This window comes from Balaenoptera borealis, assembly GCF_965194805.1.
Source record: "Balaenoptera borealis genome assembly, chromosome: 11".
NCBI lineage: Eukaryota > Metazoa > Chordata > Mammalia > Artiodactyla > Balaenopteridae > Balaenoptera > Balaenoptera borealis.
In genome coordinates, this window is record NC_138868.1 from 96,943,340 (window position 1) to 96,954,508 (window position 11,169).

Genomic DNA, 11,169 nt, shown 5'->3' on the forward strand with positions numbered 1-11,169 from the left:
AACTTTCAAGTTCCCCGATAATGATTATGTTATTCCTTATACTTAAGCGCCTGCAAATGTTCCCTATTGCCTATCTAAGTAACAATTTCCTCTTTGCAACGCCCTGCTTACTTTGATCCTACTCTCCTTTTTTTTCAGCACTTTTGAAAAGCTTTTTCTCATCCCACACAGAGGCCTGTTCTACTTCAGTGGTTCAAAGTTTAAATAACATACGTGTTGGATTTAGAAGGAACTGGCTCTGAATTCCAGATCCACCACTTGCCGTGGGGCTTTTGGTAAATTACCTGACTTCTTTCAGCTTTAGTTTTATCATAAAATGGTGATGGTGATGATGATGATGTGTTTTCTGAGGATTAATAAAGATCATATGGAAGTTCCCAGGACTGTGTCTGATACTTAGTTCTGTCATCTTTCTTCTTCATGGATTTTTTTCCCCTTCTGTCAGGACCATACTATTCACTGCCTAATTGCTTTTGAATTGTTTCACATGTTTTCATTTTAGCGTTACTACTAGATTGTTATGGAATCCTGGAGTCTGTAAGCAGGGTCCAAAAAGTTTGACCTCCCGTACCTGTAGTACTTGTCTATAAAATGAGACAGCTGGACCAAATAATCCTTTTATCTATGAATTCTGTTATTTCAATATGCCTTTTGTATCCCTGAGGTGGCTTGCACAGTCTGACACGTAACTATTTGTTAACTGAATGACTAAAATCTCTTGTTACTTCTCTCTTTTCTATTTACAGTAGTCATAATATAGTAGTAGTAGGATCAATATAGTAGGATCAACTAGGAAAATGTATATGAAAGTAATTTTAAAACTTGAAGTCGTAATTATATGTGTGTATATAAATTACATATTTATATATATTATATGTATACATAAGCAGTACATAATATATATAAACTACCATCTATATATATCTATATATAAATATATGTAAATATATAGATATAGATAGATAGATAGATAGATAGATAGATGATGTGGTAGTTGTAATAGTAGAAAGAATAGTGGTAATAGGACCATCCATGATTTGAGGCAATTCTAATTTATTTACCAGTGTAAGACTGAGGCTGGACTTATGTGACCCCAGGCCCAGCTTATGCTTGTCCAGGGTGATTCTCTGACAGCAGAGAGGTCCCATGTCATTGGGAAATTATTATTTATTAGTTTTACAGCACATTGTACACAGAATCCATGCTCTGTGTTAGTCAATGTGAAGAAAATAAAGCTGATTCAGGCATGATCCCAATCTGGTAAAGGAGACAGCTAATATGAAGTTATCACCATAATATTTTACTCCTGAGAGATATTAAGCAAGGGAGATTTTTCTCCTGCTGCCTCTTCTCTTCAAGCCTTTAATCTTGCTGGCCCCTTACTTCTCTCCTTTACTTTCTCTGCTTTATACCTGGCAATTCCTATTTATTCTTTTTGTTTTACTTAATTAATTTATCTATTTATTTTTGGCTGTGTTGGGTCTTCATTGCCGCACGCGGGCTTTCTCTAGTTGCAGCGAATGGGGACTACTCTTCCTTGCGGTGCACGGACTTCTCATTGTGGTGGCTTTTCTTGTTGCGGAGCACGGGCTCTAGGTGCACGGGCTTCAGTAGTTGCGGCACGCAGGCTCAGTAGTTGTGGCTCGTGGGCTCTAGAGCTCAGGCTCAATAGTTGTGGCACACAGGCTTTGTTGCTCCGTGGCATGTGGGATCTTCCCAGACCAGGGATCAAACTTGTGTCCCCTGCATTGGCAGGTGGATTCTTAACCACTGCACCACCAGGGAAGTCCTTCCTATTTATTCTTTAAGACTCAGTTCAGGTACACAATGTTTCCACTCCCCCCACACCTTACCATCACATTACTAAAGGCCTATTTATAGCAGTTTCTTTTAGCTAGTACATCATGTTCAGCAATCAAGAAAAATTAAAAGGCATATTAAAAAGCAAAAAAAAAACCCAAAAACCCTGCAATTTGAAGAGGCAGCTCAAGCATCAAAACCAGACATCTAACCAGAGTTATTAGAATGATCAGACCTGGAATTTAGAACAACTATGATTAATGTACTAAGGACTCTAAGGGATAAAGTAGACAGCATGCAAGAACAGATGGGTAATGTAAGAAAAGAGATGGAAATTCTAAGAAAGAATCGAAAATAAATGCTAGAGATCAAAAACACTGTAACAGAAATGAAGAATGTCTTTCATGGCTTATTAGTAGACTGGTCATGGCTGAAGAAAGAATCTCTGAGCTTGGGGACATATCAATAGAATTCTCCAAAACTGAAGAGCAAAGACAATAAAGACTGAAAAAAACAGAATGCATATCCAAGGACTGTAGGACAACTACAAAAAGTATAAGATATGCATAATGGAAATAACAAAAAGAGAAGAAACAGAGAAAGGAACAAGAGAAATATTTGAAGCAATAATGACTCAGAATTTCTCCAAATTAAAGTCAGACACAAAATCACAGATCCAGGGAGACTGGAGAACAACGAGAAGGATAAATGTAAAAAACCTACACCTAGGCATAGCATTTTCAAACTACAGAAAACCAAAGATAAAGAAAAATGCAAACATATAAAACTCCTAGAAAATAACATAGAAGAAAAACCTAGATGATCTTTTAGATATTAATACAATGCCAAGGGACTTCCCTGGTGGTGCAGTGGTTAAGAATCTGCCTGACAATGCAGGGGACATGGGTTCGAGCCCTGGTCTGGGAAGATCCCACATGCCGCAGAGCAACTAAGCCCATGCACCACAACTACTGAGCCTGTGCTCTAGAGCCCGCGAGCCACAACTACTGAGCCCGCATGCTGCAACTACTGACGCCCGCGCACCTAGAGCCCATGCTCCACAGCAAAAGAAGCCACTGCAATGAGAAGCCCGTGCACCACAACGAAGAGTAGCCCCTGCTCACCACAGCTAGAGAAAGCCCGCATGCAGCAATGAGGACCCAACGCAGCCAAAAATAAATGACTAAATAAATTTTTTTAAAAATACGCAGCCAAAAATAAATGACTAGATAAATTAAAAAATAAAATACAACACCAAAGGCACAGTCCATGAGGGAAATAATTGATAAACTGGACTCCATTAAAATAAAAAACTTCTGTACCACAAAAGACAATGTCAAGAGACTAAAAAGACAAGCCACAGAATGGGAGAGAATATTTGCAAAAGACATCTGATAAAGGACTGTTATCCTAAATATACAAAGAACTTTTAAAACTCAACAATAAAGAAACAAACAACCTGATTTTAAAAATGGGCCAAAGTCCTTAACAGATTCCTTACCAAAGAAAATATACAGATGGCAAATATGCATATGAAAAAATGCTCCACATCATATGTCATTAGGGAATTGCAAATAAAACAACGAGAATATCACTACACACCTATTAAAATAGTCAAAATCCAGGACTTCCTAGTGGTTCAGTGGTTAAGACTCTTGAGCTTCTACTGCGGGTTGCATCCTTGGTGGGGGTAGTTCTGCATGCTGAACTGTGCGATCAAAAAAAAAAAAAAAAAAAAAGTCAAAATCCAGAACACCGACAACACCAAGTGCTGACAAGAATATGCCACTGGCTGGTGGGAATGCTAAATGGTTTAGCCACATTGGAAGACAATTTGGTGGTTTCTTACAAAACTAAACATACTCTTACCATATAACCCAGCAATCATGCTTCTTGGTATTTACCCAAATGAGTTGCAAACCTAGGTCCAAATGAAAACCTGCACATGGATGTTTAAGGCAGCTTCATTCATAATAGCCAGAACTTGGAAGCAACCAAGATATTCTTCAAAAGGCAAATGGTATATCCATTCAATAGAATATTGTTTATCACTGAAAAGCAATGAGCTATCAAGCCATGAAAAGACATGGAGGAATCTTAAATGTAGGTTACTAAGTAAAAGAAGCTAATCTGAAAAGGCCATATACCGTATGACTCCAACTACATGATGTCTGGAGAAGGCAAAACTATGGCGGCATTAAAAAAAAACCAGTGGTTGCCGGGGTTTGGAGAGGGAGGGGGTAGGGAGGAATAGGTGGAACACAGAGAAATTTTAGGGCAGTGAAAACACTGTGTGATATTGTAATGATGGATACATATCATTATACATTTGTCCAAACCCACAGAAAGTACAATACCAAGAGTAAACCCTAATGCAACTTATGGACTTTGGGTAATTATGATGTGTCAGTGTAGGTTCATCACCTAGGGGCAGGACAGGAATAAAGACGCAGACATGGAGAATGGACTTGAGGACACGGGGAGGGGGAAGGGTAAGCTGGGACGAAGTGAGAGAGTGGCATGGACTTATATATACTAACAAATGTAAAATAGATGGCTAGTGGGAAGCAGCTGCATAGCACAGGGAGATCAGCTCCGTGCTTTGTGACCACCTGGAGGGGTGGGATAGGGAGGGTGGGAGTGAGACACAAGAGGGAGGAGATATGGGGATATATGTATATGTATAGCTGATTCACTTTGTTATAAAGCAGAAACTAACACACCATTGTGAAGCAATTACACTCCAATAAAGATGTTAAAAATAATAATAAATAAATAAATTAAAAATTTTAAAATGTAGGTTCATCAATTGTAACAAATGTACCATCCTGTTATAACAGTAGGGGAGGCTGTCCATGTGGGTGGGCAAGAGGTATATGGGAAATCTCTATACCTTCTTCTCATTTTGCTGTGAACCTAAAACTGCTCTTTAAAAATTGTCTTAAAAAAAAAAATTCAGATCAGGCCTCATTTTCTCCTAGAAGCCTTTTCTAACCACCCCACCTCCTCCTTTCATTTCTTAGAACATTCAATTCTCTCCTCTATCATTGTGTATTGTATTAGAATCATTTGTCCTCACTATCACTAGATAGTGAGTTCCTTGAGGAGAGAAATGTTACCTTACTCATCTTTTCTCCCCATTGTTTAGCAGAGTGCCTGACACATAAGTAAGAATTCAGTAAATACCTACTGAAATGAAAAGAAATTCAGTGGGCCTAAGATCACTTTGTCAATTACTTGGACATTGCCTTTAAGAATATCCAGCTTCTTAAAACATACAAGAAGATGCAAGAAACTGTCTGCCAGAACTAACTTGGACGATGCCCGGTTACCTCCTGTGTTCCAACTTCCCACTGCATTGCAGCCTTTTAGGATTCCAGGTGCTTATTCCTATTCTTGACCTCGGTTCCAGCATCTGTTCCCCTCAGCTTTAACGGTCTCCTTTCTTGAGACCTGAAAATTAACCTTGACTATTCATCCATCAAGCATTTACCAAAAAATATTTATTATGCCAGGCACTTCCTGGTACTGGGGTTACAAGCAAACAAGGCTCCTACCCCAGAAGAACTCATTTAGTCAGGGAGAGAGACTTGTAAACACATGGGTAAGAGAAAGGTAGACATTGTGATAGAAACAGCCATGGACTTTTGGCACTCAGAACTCAGGGTTTTATCTTGAGAGAGACCCTAAAAATCCATGATATAAGGATTTGTCATTTTTAATGAGGTGGAAATTTGAATGAAACTATCTTGAAGGTTGGTGGGCAATGAAAGCAAAGCACTTAGCCAGATGTCTAGACTGGGTGTGTATTTTGGCCTGGCATTGAGGTTCTTAACTCCTTCTCAAGCACATTGTTACATTCATTACAGATATCAAGCTGATTGTTTAAATTTTTCAGGTACATTTAATCAGAGAGTAAATGCTATTGTAGGGTTCCCCAAAATGGGGTGTTCTCTAAGACCTCAGGAAAATGTTCTTATGAATGTGAAGGATATATTATATGTACTTAAGGATAAATTTATTAAATATATAGACCTGTACAATGAAAGTTACAAAATTTGCTGAGAAAAATTAAAGATGATCTAAAATGATGGCACAATAAACAGTATTCATGAATCAGAAGACTCAATGTTGTTTTTAATTCTCCCCCAAATATGTATTCAATGTATCCCAGTCAAAATTTCAAAAAGCTTTTTGTAGAAATCAAGAACATGATTCTAAAATTTATATGGAGGGAATATCCTGGCAGTCCAGTGGTTAGGACTCATCGCTTTCACTGCTGGGGGGCCTGGGGTTCAATCCCTGGTTGGGGAACTAATATCCCGCAAGCCACACAGCACAGCCAAAATTAATTAATTAAATAAAATTTATATGGGAATGCAAAGGACCTAGGAGAGTCAAAACAATTCTGAAGAAGAAGACAGCTAGAAGACTTACACTATCTGATTTCAAGAGTAACTATATAGTTACAGAAATTGTGATAGTCTGGTATTGGTACAAAGATAGACATAAATATAAATGGAACAGAATATAAGTCCAAAATTGACCCACACATATATAGTCAATTGTCTTAAAATAAAGCAGCCAAGATGTCAATAATTCAATGGAGGACTTCCCTGGTGGCACAGTGGTTAAGAATCCACCTGCCAATGCAGGGGACACGAGTTCAAGCCCTGGTCTGGGAAGATCCCACATGCCGCAGAGCAACTAAGCCCGCAAGCCACAACTACTGAGCTTGTGCGGCACAACTACTGAAGCCCGTGCACCTAGAGCCCGTGCTCTGCAACAAGAGAAGCCACCGCAATGAGAAGCCCATGCACCGCAACGAAGAGTAGCCCCTGCTCGCCGAGAAAGCCCGTACACAGCAACGCAGACCCAACGTAGCCAAAAATAAATAAACAAATAAATAAATTGCGCTGGAACAATTGGACATCCGTATGCAAAAAAATTAACTTTGTTCTTTACTTCACACCATACACAAAAATTACCTTAAAAAGGATTACTAGCTGAAATGTAAAACTTAAAGATATAAAACTTCTAGGAGAAAACATTGCAGAAACTCTATTGTATTGATAACTAATAGTAGATAAAGATTTATTAAATAGAACACAAAAATCACACACCATAAATGAAAGAAAATGATAAATTGTATTTTACCAAAGTTAAAAACTTCTGTTCTTCAGAAGATACTGTAGAGAATTCCCTGGTGGTCCAGTTAAGATCCCGCATGCCGAGTGCCATGGCCAAAAAACAAAACAAAAATAAAAAAAAAAACAAACAAAAAGACACTGTTAAGAAAATGAAAACACAAGCCACAGATTGGGAGAAAAAAAATGTTTGAAATAAATATACTGACAAAGAACTTTTGTTCTGAATATAGAAGAACTTTTACGATTCAGTAATAAGACAAATAACCTAATATTTTTTTAATGGGCAAAAGAGTTGAACAGGCACTTTGCAAAAGAAGATATATAAATGGCCAAAAAGAATATGAAAAGATGCTTAATATCATCAGGGAAATGCAAATTAAAACCACCATAAGATATCATTACATAACAACTAGAATGGCTAAAGTTTTTTTAATTGATAGTATTGTGTATTGCCAAGGATACAGAGCAACTGGAACTCTCACAGTCTGCTGATGGGGGTGTAAAATGATAAGCCACTTTGGAAAACAGATGAGCAGTTTATTATAATGTTAAACATACACTTGCCATATGACTCAGCATTTCCAGTCCTAGATCCAAGAGATCCAAGAGAAAGGAAAACACACGTCCACACAAAGATTTCTACATGAACCTTCATCTTCATTTTATTTATAATAAGCAAAACCAGAAACAACCCAAATGTCCATTAACTATTGACTGGATAAACAAATTGTAGAATATCCATCAACAGAACACTACTTGGCAATAAAAAGGAGTGAACTATGTACTGGTACACACAACAACATGGATGAATCTTAATATATCATGTTAACAGGAAGAAACCAGAAACAAAAGTTGATTCTACTCTATGATTCTATTTATTGAAATTGTAGAAAAAGCAAAATTAAAGTGACAGAAAGCGGATCAATGTTTGGTCATGTCAAAATGACTCAGGAGCCAACTTGAATGGGATCATTTTGGGACAATCTGGTTATCAATAAGCAAAATAATTGTAATGAATGAAACATATCAAATGTGTTTCAATCCATGAGTTTATAATGATACTAAACCACACATATACACACACACACACACACACACAGTTAAAAAAATATAAGAATATGACAAACTAACAATTTTCAGTTGGGAAGACGAAAATGTTATAATGTTTTTTTTTTTTTTTAATAGATCTTTATTAAAGTATAATTGCTTCACAATACTGTGTTAGTTTCTGCTTTATAACAAAGTGAATCAGCTATACATATACATATATCCCCGTATCTCCTCCCTCTTGTGTCTCACTCCCACCCTCCCTATCCCACCCCTCTAGGTGGTCACAAAGCACCGAGCTGATCTCCCTGTGCTATGCTGCTGCTTCCCACTAGCCAACTATTTTACATTCGGTAGTGTATATATGTTGATGCTACTCTCACTTCACCCCAGCTTCCCCCTCCCACCCCATGTCCTCAAGTCCATGCTCTATATCTACATCTTTATTCCTGCCCTGCAACTAGGTTCATCAGTACCTTCTTTTTTTTTTTAGATTTGATATATATGCGTTAGCATATGGTATTTGTTTCTCTCTTTTTGACTTACTTCACTCTGTATGACAGATTCTAGGTCCATCCACCTCACTACAAATAACTCAATTTTGTTTCTTTTTATGGCTGAGTAATATTCCATTGTCTTTACATTATTTCTAACAATATCTTGACCTGACCACAAAGATCTTAAAATTGAGAAATAAAATACTTACTGACCATATGGTTACTGATTGAAAGAAATCGAGGCAAATGAAAATGTGTTAATTTGTAAGAATGGGAGTGAAAAACTTTTTTCCTGTTGAAACATTTCTTAATGTTGTTTTAACAATCAATAAAACTCTGAAACCCTTTTTCTATAAACCATCTGACCTCGCGTTCTACCCACAGAAATTCCCTGAATTCACACTGTGTGTCCATTCTCAGTCCACATAGCTTTTCTTCCTTCTTTTCATATCTGAAATGCCAGGTCCCCTGAAGTCTCCCAGTTTAATTACTGTAAGTGATGAAATGCCAAACAGTCTCCTAAATTCCAGGCCACTTGGGTGGTGTTTTGACACTCATTCTCAAAGTCCTAGGTTTACATTTGATCATGTTTACATTACTCCAATCAGTCCATAGACCTTTTGTCAGGGTTTCTATATTTTCTCCCTTTGGGTTGGCATGCAGTCATGAGGGAAACCAGAAAGAATCCGGATGGAATCATTAAACCCATCATCATTAATGGAAAGACAACTTGAAGGGCAAGCTCTCCTGATAGCTTTCAGTCAATTTGTCTCATAGTCAGAAAACAGCTATTTTTACCTATCACCAGCTGTATGGTGATATGGAAAACTGTATGGAAAACACAGACCCTGAATGGGGCCCAGGGGAAGGGGAGGTTGTGTGTGGGAAGTGAGGAGTGAGATAGGGTTGTATGCCCCAGAATCATGTTCCTGCAAGGAACTGAGGGGATAGTGGAGGCTTAGAGCTAAAAAGAACCTCAGCAATGACCTAGTCCATCCCTTTCACCTTACACATTAAGAAACAAAGGCTCAAAGAAGTAAAGTGAGCAATAGCCTTCAGAGAAGAACCCAGGGCACCCTGAAGCTTAGTTTAGGGTCCTTTCCACTCTACCACCTGCATTTTTAAAATGAATTATTTAGAAAGCTGAAACAGACATATTAGGAGACAACCTCAATAAATTTCAGGGTTCGGTGACATTCAGATTTTGCCAAAACACTAAAAACTGCCTGAGCCATAGAGGTATTCAAATATTTGCAGAGGCTAGTTTAACCAGCTCTAGTGTTCCCTGGGGCACACTTCCCTTCTTTATGTTTCTTAATTAAAAAGCTGAAAACAAGAAAGTATAAAGATAGGTCATAGGGTCCACATAGGCACAAATTCAACCCTTGATCATTCATTCCTGGTTGAGCAATACTTAATGAGTGTCTGCTCTGCATCAGGCAGCATGCCAGGTGCTGGGAATCCACACAACAAGGTCTCCGCTCCCTCAGAGCTTAAGTATAGCAGGGAAGACAGTGTATTAAAGTAGTAATTACATTAAAGTGTGTTGAGTGTTAAAACTGAGGAAATTCAGGATTCTATGGATTTATCCCTGGAGACTAATTCAAGCTGTGTCTTCTGTTATCAGTATATTTCTGGGCTCTTTTTATAGCATCATTTGAGTTCCCCAAACACAAATTCTTTTAGATAAAACATTTAAAGCAACATTTACCTGCTGGTGTGCCATAAATTGTGTGAACATCTGCAAGAGAATTACGAGGTAAATTAGCGTTTTATAGGAGGACAAATTATTTTGGATTATATACGTCCGATAAATTTAGTACCATTTGACAGTACAGGTCACCTGAAAAATAATTTGACATATCTTGAAACTTTAGGCTTCCAGGTTTTCACAGTAATTCTTAACGGGTTTTGTCTGCAAAACCGACCCCCCTTATCATTTTCAGAACTCTGGAAGGCTCTACCAATTCAGATAAGGGTCTTAAAGAATCCTATCCATTTTTAAAGGGCCAGCTCAGGGCGCTGCTCCACCAAACGTTTTCATAGCCTGCGTACATCTTTTGCCCCTCCTCTCTGTTATAGATTCCGCATTTATATAGGATTTAGCACATCATCTTTTCAATATTAACTGTGTGTATATATATATATATATCTTCCCCGAAACTGGATGGATCTCTAAGGAAAAGACTGTCTCTCCATCCCCCTATAGTATCACCTTAAGAGGCGGTCATCCAAAATCCGTACATTCATCATAGAAACAGAAATTCCACCCATAAATGTAAGGGACTGCCTCATTAACCTTGGGGCCCTATTTCCCTCCCACTGGCAGCAATCTGGTTTATTCCATGGGGTGGAGAAGGAAGTCAGGTTGGCGGGGTGGGAAGGGAATGGCGTCAGTGCGAGGTCACAGCACATTGTCCCGAATGCCATCTCCACACTAGGATGACATGAACCCAGGACTGAGGGATGCAGTCGGAGGAAAGATAGAGGCCCAAGTCGCGCAGACTACATGCAAAACGAGGGCAGGATAGAGAACAAAGCGTGGAACCTTGCGGGGCGTGGCAGGACACCTGTGCGCCGGCAGTGAGCTCCCGCAGAAGGAAAGTGAGGAGAGGCAAGCCGAGCCAAGGCCTGGCAGGATGGGGCGGGACTTCCGCAAGCCATTTGCCTGAGTG

At 38.7% G+C, this 11,169-nt stretch overlaps 1 long non-coding RNA gene across 7 annotated transcripts in view; it reads right to left on the reverse strand.

The window, feature by feature from the left end:
- The window catches only part of LOC309604814, a 44,571-nt gene that overhangs the window by 33,010 nt on the left and 392 nt on the right, over positions 1-11,169 (reverse strand). Inside the window, exons 1-5 of one of the 7 annotated variants that reach the window (XR_014231062.1) lie at positions 11,043-11,128; positions 10,206-10,235; positions 6,958-7,003; positions 5,133-5,253; positions 3,403-3,508 (exon numbers count right to left, since the gene is read on the reverse strand). This is a non-coding gene — a long non-coding RNA (uncharacterized lncRNA). Of the gene's footprint in view, positions 1-3,402; positions 3,509-5,132; positions 5,254-6,957; positions 7,004-10,205; positions 10,236-10,709; positions 11,023-11,042; positions 11,129-11,169 lie in introns of those variants that run through there. The other 6 variants (XR_014231063.1, XR_014231061.1, XR_014231066.1 and 3 more) reach the window with 6 other exon arrangements.